This window comes from Artibeus jamaicensis, unplaced genomic scaffold (assembly GCF_021234435.1).
Source record: "Artibeus jamaicensis isolate MK-2021 breed Jamaican fruit bat unplaced genomic scaffold, CSHL_Jam_final contig_64, whole genome shotgun sequence".
Classification (NCBI taxonomy): Eukaryota; Metazoa; Chordata; class Mammalia; order Chiroptera; family Phyllostomidae; genus Artibeus; species Artibeus jamaicensis.
The window spans coordinates 13,629,908-13,644,060 of NW_026521911.1; positions in this window are offsets into that span (position 1 = coordinate 13,629,908).

The window sequence follows — 14,153 nt, forward strand, 5'->3', positions numbered from 1 at the left end:
CATTGATGTGCCAGAGAAATATCAATCAGTTGCCTCTCAAACACCCCAAACTGGGGACCTGGCCTGCAACCCAGACATGTGCCCTGACTGGGAATTGAACTGGTGACCCTTTGGCTCACAGGCTGGGACTTAATCCACTGAGCCATACCAGCCAGGGCTCACGCCAACCATTATTTCTAACCAGCTATTTTAGCCAACTGTTAAAAAGAAAATAAATACCATATTTAATTTCACTACCCAGCAAAGGACATTACCTTTCAGTTGAAATGTTTCTAAAGGAAGCTTAGGTATTCTATATCTAATACTAAATGTGATTTGTTTGGTTTGACATACTTTCTTTAGGAAAGAAAGGTAGAATGAAAAAGAGAAAGAAAGAAAAAGAAAGAAAGAAAAAAGAAAGAAAGACAGCAAAATTATTGAAGTTTGCTGTATTTTTTTCTTAAAGTCTCTGGGCTTCCTTTTTAAGTTTCATAGTTGCTTTATTAATTTAACTACTAGAAACAGGATCTATATTCCTCCCTGAATATAAATCACCTTTCTGATTCTAACCTCTAGAATGGCCTGTTTTTCTTACTTGACACACATTAATGCAAATACCCATTTCTAATGCCCCTGAGAACATACATCCAGCTCTGCAGATTCCGCAAAGTTCACTTTGCTAAGTGCTCCCCAGCCTGCTTTTCATCAAAAGTCTCGACAGTGTTTTCATTACCTGCTAGTAATGCTCTGTACTCCTGGGCTCTGGGCTCTCCATGAGAGGAAGCAAATAATAATCAGTGCTGTGGCATTTTCCTTTATTTCCACTCTTTTTCATCTGTAGAGTTTGACTCACTGCAGGCAGCATTTTCTGGTTTTGTAATTAGATGTAATAAACATTTTCTCAAGGCTCGCAGCCTCCTGCTATGGGCTTCCTCATTTTTTGGGGGGGAAGGGCAATTTCTGACCCTATTTTAGGATGCTTCAGCCTAGTTTACTAGGTTTTCTCACATGCCTCCTTTTTATCAAGTGAAGGCATTGCTTTTTCTGCGCTAACCTCACAGAGATGGTCATACTTTAATTACCTGAAAAGTGAAACATTTAATGAAATTTTATTTGTAGAAAGTGTGCCTAACTGTTATGTCACAATAGAGTCTATTGATAGGCCAACCGATATTTATTGATGGTCCAGCTTATTTATCATTTGATCAGTTATTCCATTGTGCTACATGCATAATAACGCCAATAATAGCATTTTCTGAGTGTTTACTGTGTTCCAGGCATTGCTCTAAGCCCTTAATATTGTGGATTTATTTATCACAATAAGTTTGTGATAACTGTCTTTAAAAACAAGGATGTGGAGGTGAAGAGATACTAACTGTATTTTTTGGACTATACGATGCACTCCGTGCCCCCAAATTTGGGAGGAACAGTGGTTGTTAATGCTGCTGTTAATGTTGAGTTCTGTTTGCCTTTACATTGGCTAAATATTATGTTATTAAATAATTTACCACATTTTTTGCTTCAAAAACTTTTTTCCTATTTTCCTCCTATAAAACCTAGGTATGACATCTTATGGTCCAAAAAATATGGTCCTAGTGGTGATGTAGGAATACAAATTAGCAAACCACTATCTACCGATGTGGGAATTTAAATCCAGTGGAGGAGACCCAAGATACAGATATGACAACACTAAATAACAATGGAAAACTTTTGAGCAAAAGATTATATAGGACTGTTTATGTGCGATACTGGAAATTACAAAATGAAAAAAGAATTGTGGGATCCATTGTATTAAGTTAGTATAATGGCCATGTTGTAATTTACTACAGCATGTGTACATTAAATGAGATTTATAAAAAGCTAGATACTGTGAATTCATTCAATTAATTCAAATAATATTTATTGCATACCTACTATGTGTCTTGGTACTGCTTGTTAAACCATGGAATGCACTATAGAGAGAAATTATAAAATTACTTTCTCTTGGAGAACTTTAAAAAGTAGGACAATCTATGTTTAGTTATGCCCAGATGCAGGGAGATGAGCTGAGTGATAATACTACCAGGCTGACCCGAGAGATGCTTCATAGCCCTCTAGCTTACTGTCTCATTGAGGTTCACAGGGAAATGAGTCACTGGGTCATCTCAGGAGCCCACAGAAATTCAAGGCTGGCACTGTGTATTTTCCATCACCCAACCCAACCCCTCACCCTTCCCTTTCCTCCCAAACCCTTTTCTAGAGCCCTGTGAACTAGTTCTGTGATCAACGAGCTCCTATGTGTCCTCATTGCTCTGACTGTCCCTCTTGTCCTGGCTTTGCTGAAAGCTGGCACTTCCCTGAGACCACTGCTTTACCATGGCATCTCAAGGCCCTGTTCTGTCCTATCCCATACCACGTGCACCTCAGGACTGGGGGTGGGTGAGTGTCCTCTCTGCACCTATTGCACTTTCTCCCCCTTCTTCTCTCAAAATTGCAGCTCCTGCATTCAGGCTGCTCAGATGCTTTATAGCTGTCAAATATCTGTCCTTCCAGTCACCAGTCACTCATTGTCCTTCTTTTATCAAAGGTTTTGGTTGTGGGCACTAGGTCTCATTCTCCTCCCCCACCTCTATCACCTTCTAGATGCCTTCAACATACACGTGAGTGGATTACCCAAATCCCTGGCCTCTTCATTTCTCGATTTTCTCACTTTCCCCAGCCACAGACAACTACTCCCATCATCATGCCCTTGACTTTGCCATTGCTGGCAGTCCTGCCCTGATTTCAGACATCCCTCAACAGCCATCTTATCAAAACTTCCAATCTACTGGGCCCCTCACTTTCCTACTATCCTTCACCCCATCCTCACATTCTTTTTACTAAGTTTAAGCAACCACTCCTTGCAATCACCCTCAACGCCTTGCTCACCTCTGTCTCTGATTTTCCCCTCCCTTTCTCTCTCCATCACACTAACCTAGAAAAACTTCAGCAGGGTTGAATCAAGTGATCAGGCTTTTCTGCGGCAGCTCTCAAGGAGCTGAACATTCCTGGGAACAAAAGAATGAAGACAGAGCCCATTGGTTTCTCTTTAAATTCATGCCCACAAACCCTAAATGAGAACTGTCTGAAAAACTTACTGTGCTTCTCTAGCAAATTCATTTCCCGCTCTCGAAGCCAACTCCTTTTTCTTTCTCTGAGAACTTCCCATATCTAGCCTTAGCATTTTCCCTTCTTAATCAAAGACCTTGGCTAATACTTCACTGAGAAAGTACCTGCTACCAGAGATGAACTGCCCCAAATTACTCCAGACAAAGTAATTACTTCTGGCCCCCTTGCCTATTGAAATGAAAGAACTGCCACTTTTCTATCAATGCTCCACCCCTCTACTGTGCTCTCCACCTTATTCCCTCTGGGCTTTTTAAGGACTATGGTCCTGTTATTCCCTACATCAGCACTTTTCAATGTGTGATCTGCAGACTTCTGGGGGGTCTCTGAAGTTTTTAATCCCATTCTTCCCCCCCGTCTTTCCCACCCTCCCATTGGTAGTCAGTTAACAGCACCACGCTAAAACTTAGGAATCGTCCTTGATTCCTCCCTCCCCTCACCCCTACTTCAAATGCATTGCTAACACACACAAAGTCTTCTTCCATCATGATCAGGTGTCTGACCTTTCCTATCTACCTCTAGTCTAAGTCATTAGCATCTCTCCCCTGAACTGGTGTAATACTCGCCTAACAAGTTTCACTGTTTCTGTTCGTATCCCCCATAATCTATTCTCCACACAACAGCCAGAGTGATCTCCTAAAACTCCGTATCAGAACATGTCATTCCCCCTAATGAATCAGTTGATAGTTATCCATTGCTCACAGAAAAAACACGAGGTATTACAAACTGTGGCTCCTGCCTACCTCTCCAAGCTGACCGCATTTTAATTACAGAGCGCAGATACTCTTCCTTCCCTCCTTTGGAGCACTTTGCTCTTCCCACCTCCTGGATCTCGCACTTGTTTTCTCTCCCTGGAACGCTTGTCCGCCAGCTCCTCCGACTGGCACATTCTCATTCTTTCTATCTCCATTCAAACATCTTACTCAGAGAGACCTTCCCTGACAATCATATCTTAAGTGGCCTCTTCTGATTACTTCCTATCTAATTACTCAGTTATTTCCTTCATGACGTTCATTACAATCTGCAGTTATTTGTGCTGTTCCTCTGTGGGTCGGCCATGATTTTCTCCCATGTGTACAGGAAAATGGAATCCGCTCCGTCCTACTGTCTCCATCCTGGAAGCCCCCCATAATCCAGTTATTTATCTGTTTCCTAATTTCTGCTCTACCTCCCTAAGTAGACTGTGAACTCCATGAAGACAGGGGCCTTGATGCTCTTGGTCATCCCTGGGTTTGCAGCACAGAGAACAATGCTTGTCAGAAAGCAGGTAGTCAAAACAACATGTGTTAAATAGAGAGGGTAAACGAATGAGTGTTTAACATTTATATGCTGACCCCTCAGCTGTGCTCTTCAAATGCATTTTCTTGTTTAAAAACCACAACAATCTTAGAAGGTATGATTACTATTATCTTCATTTGACAGATGAGGACAAAGTTTCAGAAGAGTCACACAGCCAGTAACAACTGTCTTAGCTCAGGCTGCCAAAACAAAATACCGTAGACTGGGTGACTTAAACAACAGGAATTTATTTTCTCACAGTTCTGAAGGCTACAAGTTCAACATCAAGATTCCAGTTGATTCAGTTTCTGATGCAGCCTCTCTTCCTGGCTTGAAGATAGTTTTCTTCTTGTATGTCCTCACATGGCCTCTCCTAAATGGATGTACATGGATGGAGGCAGAGCCTTGGTTCTCCGGCGTCCTTCTTCTAAAGAGACTGATTCTATTAGATTCGGACCTCACCCTCCTGACATCATTTAACCCTAATTACTTCCCTAGAGATCCCATCCCCAAATACAGTTACGATGGGGGTTAGAGCTTCAACATATGAATTTGGGTGGGGGGTGGTGAGGGACACAAAACATTCAGTCCATAATGCTGACAGAGCCAGAATTCAAACCCAGACTTGTCTAATTCAAAGCTCATACTCTTTATTTCTGAATCATGTTGCCTCCAGGCCACTAGCCCTGCCCCTGTCCTCAACCTGTCCATTGCCAGCGGTTGCATGTCTGGTTCTCTCCTGATGCACACCTTAACCGGAGTTAGGAGCCAAGAATGCAAAGCTTGGCTCCCCTCTTCACTACCTTAATGACCTGGAGCCAATAGCCTAGCAACCCTGGATGTGCCTCAGTTTCCTTATCAACGAAATATGGGTAGTAACAGGGGGTGCATCCAGGAACTTCTGTAAGGTGGTGAGAGAGAAGAACACACTCTCTGAATATGTGCATCTGCTGAATGTTTTGGAGCAGAAACACTGCCTGATTCCCAGTTCTTGTTGTTACACCTATTTCCCTGAGTAACACAGCTGCATGGGCAGGAGCGGAAGAAAGCGGTCTCCACCCCAGCGTGGTGATCCAGCCCGTGGGGAGGGCCCTTCCAAGGCTGTGACCAATATTTTCTTCTTCCTCCTCATGTTGAATCATCATGCTTTGTTCTGTTTGAATTAAGTGTTTTTGGCTCATTTGCTCTACAGGCTGGGAGGAATTGCCTCAGGGGAATCATTCCAGCAGGTAGCCCAATCCCACTGGGATGGGTGTCACCCTGTCTGGAAGTTGTCAGGAATGTAATTTATCTATTCAAGATCAATGAATGTCTAATGGTAAACTAAGTAGCAACGACAGTAACAACCAGAATAGCTAACATTTATACAGCACTCACTGTTCTAAATACTACATGAATTCACTTATTCTCCATAGTACCCATACCTACAAGTAGACAATACTACTGGGTAGATACTATAATAATCATGACCACAGCTAACTAGCAGCTAAGCTGGGATCTGAACTGGGGAACTCTGGCTCTAGAGTCCATGCTCTTAGCCATAACAACACAAGGCTTATTCTGTTATCTGTTGTTCTTCTCTGTATGTTCTGTAATCCCAAGTGCTGGCAGACAGAGCCACCTGTGAAGACAGGAAAAGAAAGCACAGGACACATGAAAGGGGAAAAAGTCAGAAAGCACCCTTCTAGGATAAAAAGCAGAAACCAGAAGTCTGTGGGTACAGTGACCACCTAGGGGAGTTGGGGTTGGTGCTGCCCCAGGGCTCCCAGATCACCCTTGCTTTCTCCCTCTCAGCACCGAGCAGCCTGCATTGGGACTGTTAGCTCATTATCTCCTCCAGGAGGCAGTGAGTTCTCCAGGTGTCTAGGTCAGTTCCGTGGTGCCTCAGTAGCAGCAGGGCAGGATCCTGGCTCATCACTGAATGATGTGACTGACCTTGGGCCTGAAACAATGCACTCAGAGGACAGGCAAGCATTCGAGGGAGCAGATGAAGAAGGCCAGCAGACACCACAGTGAGCACTGGCACCATGGCTTTGCATATCTGCAATTCCTTTAACTTCTGCATATTTCCACTTAGTGCAAAGGCCCTGAAACTTGAGTTACCTAAAGAGTTTGGTAAGAATGCATATTCCCAGTCCTCAGACCCATGAGATTTGTTTGGTTCAGGTGGGTTTTTTGAAAACCACTTTATTGGAATATAATATAAAACTGGAAAAGGAGACATAAGTGTACAGCTTGCTGAATTTTCACAACCTGAATATACAGATGCACCCAGACCTAGATCAAGAAAAAGGTGTTATTAGGACAGTCGTGGCAGTTTTAAATAAATAGTCCTGGTCTTTCTCATGCCAGCCTCTGAGCACTGAGAAACACTGTAAGACTGTTTAGCAGTAAAACTCTTAAAACAAAACCAATTTGTGTGTGCATGTTTGAGAATAACAAGGGCAACAGAACTGAGAAGGATATCTAGGTCACCAGAACCACCAGGGACACCGTGGGTGGCAGTGGTCTGGAGGTGGGGAGAGCAGAATGTCAACTGAGTCACCAACTGGCCTTCTGGATATAGGCAAAACAGGGTTTGTAAACTCCCAATGCCTGAGGTGGGGCCCTGAAGACTCAGAGGGAGAAAAGTCCATGGATGCAGGTGCAGAACTTCTGGTTACTAAACCACTAGAGCAAACAGGCTTTCAGAGCAAAAAGAGAGGGGCCTCATGGACCTTAGTCACTGAGTTAGCTGTTCCCAACAGGATGAGTGTCCCTCCTAGAAGGCCTTCAGAAATTCTCTCTCTCTCTCTCACACACACACACACACACTCACACACACACACACACACACACACACACACACACACACACACACACAAGGCTTGCTTTGGAATGTTCTTTCTCATGCTCCAACAAGGTCTGACTGTGGGTTAGACTCCTCCTGATTCTTGAAATACCTCTGTTTTTTCCTACTATTTTTTCTGTCTTCAAAATGTTTTGATTCTTGGTATTCAGACTTAATGACAAAACTAGAAGTTGTGAACCTGATCCTCCACTGAAATAAAATAAAAACAGTGGGCAGTGGGAAGAAAAGAGAAGGCGTTATCCTGATTCTCATTCATTTTCATTCTCTCTCTCTCTCTCTCCAGATCCTGCCTCAAGTTTATCTGTACAAATAGCACAGTAGGACACCAGCTCCATGCAGACAGCAGCCCAGGGGTCACACCAGTCCTCCCATCCTCATGTGGACAGACAGAGGCCCCTACTGTGGAGTTTTATCACCCACCTACAGATTCAGAGACATCTGAAATCAACCCGGGCATCCGAGCTATATCTCAATATTTCCTCCTGCATTTAACATCCTCCAGATCCTAACCTTCTAACTTGTACAGCTATAGATAGGGGTGAAGGGAAGACCTTAAACAGCTTTTCTAGTTTTTATTGTTAAATCACTAGTGATTTCTTCAACTTTCAAATGTTTTTGTGTTGTATATTCAACAGAAGGTTGGACAATTTTTTTTATGTATTGAATTTGGCTCCTGAATTCTTTCCATAGAACTTGTTTTCTGTGGGAAAAGAGTTTAAAGCATTTCAGAGTAAGTTTCGAAAGGCCCTGCCTGGGACGACTGAAGATTTAAGATGAGTAAGATGAGTAAATTTACTGCATAACTCTTGGTCTCCCAACCAATTAGTACCCAAAATTCCAGGCTCCACGAAAAGTTCAAGTATAGCCCACCCACCACCCACAGAAAAGTCACACAGATGAAACTTTTCACACTCCACTCTTCATTCACCCGAATCACTCATTCGTTCACTCACTTACTCAACAGGTTGTTATTGAGTGTGGACTATGTGTCAGGCACTTTGCTGGTTCACTCTTTCTTCTCTTATCCCTCCTCCTTATTTCTCAGTGGGGGCACTCAAATGAAAGAAGAGAATACACATCTCTAAAGTCATCTTTCCCTTCCAGCTGCTTCCAGTCTCTCCAGTCTCATTAGAAAGCGACCTAATTGAGGGAAAAAATGATCCCTCCCAACCTGGGTCTTCTCTCAGTATCATTGTTAATTCTTGTGCTTGATTCAGGGTGACTTTTAAGAGCCTAATAGAGGGCCAAGAGGTTCCCTGGACTTTGCAAATTTAGCTGAAAAACAGCAGCAGGCCCATGGCCTTGAGGGACCTGCTGATTGTTGGCCAGAGGACCAGTGCTGGCCAGACTAGTGCACCAGCCTGCTTTGCTGAGTAAAACTCAAGTGCTCCACCCAGATTGTCTTTTCTCATTTTAGAACTTTTGATCTCATTTCAAATTACATGTTATAGCAATTTGCACCAGCAGGCTGATGGAGATCACCCTGGAAAGCTGGAAGAGCAGCTTGGCCATATGTTTACCAATGTGCACACAACAGTGTGATTTGGGTAATGACTTGATTCGGGCTGCATTTATGCCTCTAACACTCTCCAAATTGACATTCCTCATTCATAAAAACAGACCCCAAATATAAAAATCTCATAGAGGGATTCAACATTTTTCCCTAACGCAGTTCAGGTGCATGTATCTGGCTTTAAAGGAAATGCAATGTGCGAGAAAGGATGCGCACCCATCAAATCAGGGGTCAAGAGACTAGCTTTACAGATTGATGGATTCACTTCACAGAATGATTCTTTTCTTTACCAGAAGGATGTCCACTGGGTTGTCTGAAAGCTACACGCTTTCCTTGAGTACCTGAACACTTTGTAAAGTTTTCATTTAAAAATGCGGTTTAGGCATCACATGCATTTGTGGTAAAGAGCAGACTGCTCAGGTCGGACAGATGCCCCCATGTCATTTTAGCCATTACCCCACTTCAAATGGAATTCAGATGATTTTGTCAAAATCTGCTTGTAAATCAGTGCCCTGCCTAGATGGTTCTGAAGCAAAGCATATACTTGCTTCAAGGCTTCGGCCAATAGTTACTCCTTTCCTTCACACAGCCTTCTCAGATGACTCTCACTGCTTTCCCAGACTTGAAATCTTTCTGGCATTTTGTAGCATTTTGTACTGGCCAGTTTGAATAGTGTCCTAGAAATGGTCATAGTTTTATTCATTTTATGAGTTCAGCTATGTTCCAAGTCTTCAAGAGACTTGCCTAAAAAATAATTGCAGTTGATGAAACAGAGGGAGAAGGAGCTATTACTGTTCTGAATCAGTGTCTTCTGTTTAGCAAGAATTCATAAGACTCCTATGTTCATTGCAGCATTATGTACAATACCCAAGATTCGGAAGCAGCCCAAGTGTTCATCGGTAGATGAGTGGATAAAACAACTATGGTGCATTTATACAATGAAATACTACACAGCTACAAAAAAAAAAAAAAAAGAAGAAAAAGAAAAATTTACCCTTTGCAACAGCATGGATGGACCTGGAGAACATTAAGCTAAGTGAAATAAGCCAGTCAGAAAAAAACAAGTACTATATGATTTCACTCATAAGTGGAATCTAATGAACAAACAGAACTAACCAGCAAAATGGAGACAGACTCATAGATGAAGAGCAGGATGACAGCTCTGGGAGGGAGGGTTGGGGGGGAAGGACTGAGCCGAAAAAGAAAAAGTCCTCATGGACAGCCCCAGCATGGTGATTGCAGGGCCCGGGTTGGTGGACGGTGGGTGGAGGTAGAAAAGAGGATAAGGGGGATAAATGGTGATGAAAAAATAATAGAAAGTAAACTATTAAAAAATAAAAATTAAAAAAAGAATTAATCAAAACGAGGTCTGATTTTGGTCACTGGGCGATGTTTCTCAGTGACCCATAGTTAAGGCTGTCTTCATGGACAGATTATTGAAAGAAGGAATAAGAGAATACACACGGGTCTAAGCCCATCGGCAGCAATCCCTGCAGCAGAGGCACGGCTTCAGGCACGTGCAACGGGAAGCAGACCCAGGATGAGTGTTGGAACCGATGGGGAGACTGGCTGGACTTAGTCAGACAAGCTCCATTTCCACTGGATTTAATCCTCAGCAAATAGAAACTAGCATGTTCTAGGGGGTGCCCTAGAGGGAAATCAACACAAAGAAAAACTGAGTGTCAGAGAAGCCCAAGTTCTGACGGTGCCATGTGAGCTCCGGGATCCAACAATTTCTGAGGCTACACCGATTCAGGACTTGTCAGTTCATTGAATAGGTAAATTCACTTATTTAGTTAGGCAAGTTTAGGCTTGTTTTTTCTTATTTGCAAATGAAAGAATCCTGACCACCCCACCCCTCCCCATCTGATTTTTATATCAATTACCAAGACCTGTGCTTTCTCCATCCAAAATATCTCTTCATTGGCTCATCTCCATCTCCAAGAAGGTAATTTAGTTCAGGGTTCTCATGACCTCTTGCTTGACTCTGAATTTGTCTCTCGGCCTCCACTATCCCCTCTCCTGTCTATCTTCCCAGAAGCTCTCCTCTTAACACTGCTCAGTAAGCACGAATATGATGAAGGCACTCACTCCACTTCCCCAAAACTCTCACTGACCTCCCATTGCCTAATAAACTTAAAAACCTAGTCTTTCCCTCCTTTGTGTCTCCCTTACCACTCACACTGAACACTTTACTTGACACTTCTGGTGACCAAAGGTGGGTTTTCCCTACACCGAGCAATTTTCCATGATACCAGCCCGGTGTCTTACAATTTAATTCAATTCTGACACCATCTACCTAGAAACGGTACCAGATTCCACAGGTTAAGTCCTGCCGGTTAAGGTTTCAGTCCTTCAAGGCTGCCTCTCCACTTCAGGTGTCAACTGCAAGTGGCAGGTTCCCATTACCCAGGACTTCTATGCCATTTAGCTACAAATCAGAGGTTCCCAGGACCCCCTCCTTAAATTCACTTAATTTGCTAGAGTGGCTCACAGAACTCAGGAAAATATTTACTTATGTGTACCAGTTAGTTCATAAAGGATATGGTAAAGCATACAGATGAATAGCCCAATGAACAGATACATAGGGCCAGGTCTGGGAGGTCGCTGTAGAGTTAGGGGACCTCCCTGGCATGTGCATGTGTTCACCAGCCTGAAAGCTCCCTGAACAGCACACTTTGGGGGAATTCATGGTTTTACCGTGCAGTCATGACCAATTAGTAACACCACATCCAGCCCCTTTCCCTTTATAAGAGAATTTGGGGGGTGGGTGGGAGCTGAAAATTCCAAGCTTCTAATCACAGCTTGCTCTTTCCAGTGAACAGCCCCACCCAGGAGCCACCCCGGAGCCCACCCAGAGTCACTATTAGAACAAAAGACACTCCTGTCGCTCAGGAAATCACAAGACTTTCAGAAGCCTGTGTCAGAAACCGGGGTCAAAGATCAAGTATTAAAACAAAAGATGCTATGCTACTAGTGTTCTTATCACGTAGGAAATTACAGGGGTTTTAGAAACTCTGTGCCAGGAACCAGGGACAGATTTTTTTCATTTTATATATATTCATTTTATATATTCACTTCATATATATTCATCTTATATATATTTATTACTTTTTTATTACTTCACACCTACAGAATAAAAGTTCAAATTCCTTTGTCTGATATTCCAACCCCTCTATAATCTAGCTGCAATTCTTACCTTTCCAACTTTTATTTTCTGCTGTCTCTCCCATGCAACTTATACTCAAGGAGTATGCACCCTGGCTGCGTATTCAAGATTCAGAGCAGGTCAGATGCAGAGCCAAGGTGAAGTCACTATTCCCCCGTCCAAATCCTCCAACCCTCAGGTCAAATGCAGCCTTGTCCTTGCTTCTAACCCCACAGCTGGGAGCCTACTGAACTCTCACAGCCTATCACTTCCTCTTATTTTTCTGCATTTTATTGTAGCTACCCTTAGATCTGGTCTCTGGAGTGTGCTCTCTAGAATTCTTCCCTACGAGATAGCTATTCCCCTTCAGACAGGATACTACAGTTCACATTCATTTCTGAGTGCATCTGCTTCCCCCCCCCCCCCCGTAATGTTCCACATAAGCTTATTGGATTGGTATAAATGAAGGAATGGGAAAGGCTGCTTAATAGATTTTTTATGAGACTTGCTTTTTGATGAATATAAAAATAAATAACCCGCCTGTATATAAACAGATACTATTGGAGTTCGAGAGGATGTTTGAAAATTGCCTTTCTTCTTTTTTTTTTGGGATATTTTATTTATAGCCCAATCAAATTTACTGGTTTTTTGTTGTTAACATCTTGGCTTTAAGGAGGCTGACTTATCTACAATACCTCACTATGCCCTTTTTTAGTTTCTTTGATTTTAATTCAGATAATGATTATGTATGATATTGCCTTTCTTAAGTTCTAAACTTCACATTTTCCCCCTATTTTTACACTATTACTTTTCTAACACAAAAGTAAAACTTAGGTAAATCTTTGTCAAAACGTTACAAATTCTAAATGATGGTCAAGCACGAAGTATAAGTGATTGAAAAACCATCTCATCACCAACGGTCCTCGTTGAGCTAGGTCAGCAGAAGCAATGACGTGCATTTCAGTTGTGTTTCAGTTTACAAAACACTCGTACAGACACTACTTCATTCCTGTTCGCAGCCCTGGGAGATGGGCAGGGCAAGAACCATTAGTCCTGCTTTTCCAACAAGGAAAAGGCAAGTTCTGAGAGAGGCTAAGCAACTGGCCGGGTTCCATAACTAAGCAAGTAGATGATGGAACTAGAACTAAAACCCCAGGTTTGTGACCTCGAATCCAGATCTCTTCCCATTATGCCATGCTACTTACCTTATACTGACAGACAACTCCATTCCCTTGTCGGTACGTGACTCAGCAAAGGACTTAAGAACATTGAATCCTGGCCCTTGTGGTAGGAAGAGCTGTCTGGGGAGTGGGATAATCTTGTTCCTAAGTGAGAGACATAGGAAAAGAAGCCTCCCCGTTCTTTCTCCTGGGTGTCTCTGCACCTGGTATCTGCTTGTTATTCCTCCCTCCCAGCTGGCACAAGCCTGAGGGTGGCGCCAGTGAAGAAAAGGGCAGAACCGAGAGAAGCAGAGCAGGAGCCTTGGGTGCCCCTCACCTGGAGACTCCCCATCCTCAAACTTCTTAATATGTCAGCTAATCAATTTCCTCATTACTGTTTAAGCCAGCACGGGTCAGGGTTTTCCATTCTTGTATCTGAAATTACCCTCACAGAAAAAACACAGACAACTTTGTGATATACGGATTGCAGGGAGAGAGACCTGGGTGTGAATTTCCTTTCCAAGACGTCAAACAAGGGCTTTTACTTAACACTTTGGGAGCTTCGGGTTATCAGTAAGGAGAGGGATTACTGCTCAGGGTTATTTGGTCAGATGCAATAAATGGTGGGGAGTGACTGGTACGTGGTAGATAATAAAGTAGCTGTTGTTAAGATGAACTCTTAACTATATCAATGTTATAAGTATGTTTACAAGAAAACATGCTTTCAAAAGTATAACTTAACACAAAACAATGTCATCGGCTCATGCATCCTTTCTCCTCCAGCCCGCCAGGTGTTAGTGTGTATACAAAGGTTGAGTCCTGTCAAGCGTAGATCAAGAGTCCCCAGCCTCTGAGTGAACTTTTTCCTGAAGCTTTGAGATCATGGGCAGGGGATGAAAAGCATTGATAATAAAATTACGATTGAAGGTGAAGTGTGGAGGCTCCTACCAAGACTGGAATTTGCCTTGAAGTCAGCAATGAACCCTTCAAAGGGTGGACTTGTCATTTATTTGTTTTTAATTTTTCTGCAGAAAGGGTCATAAAGATTTGAAAGTTCCATTTGATTGCACTGTTAAAAAA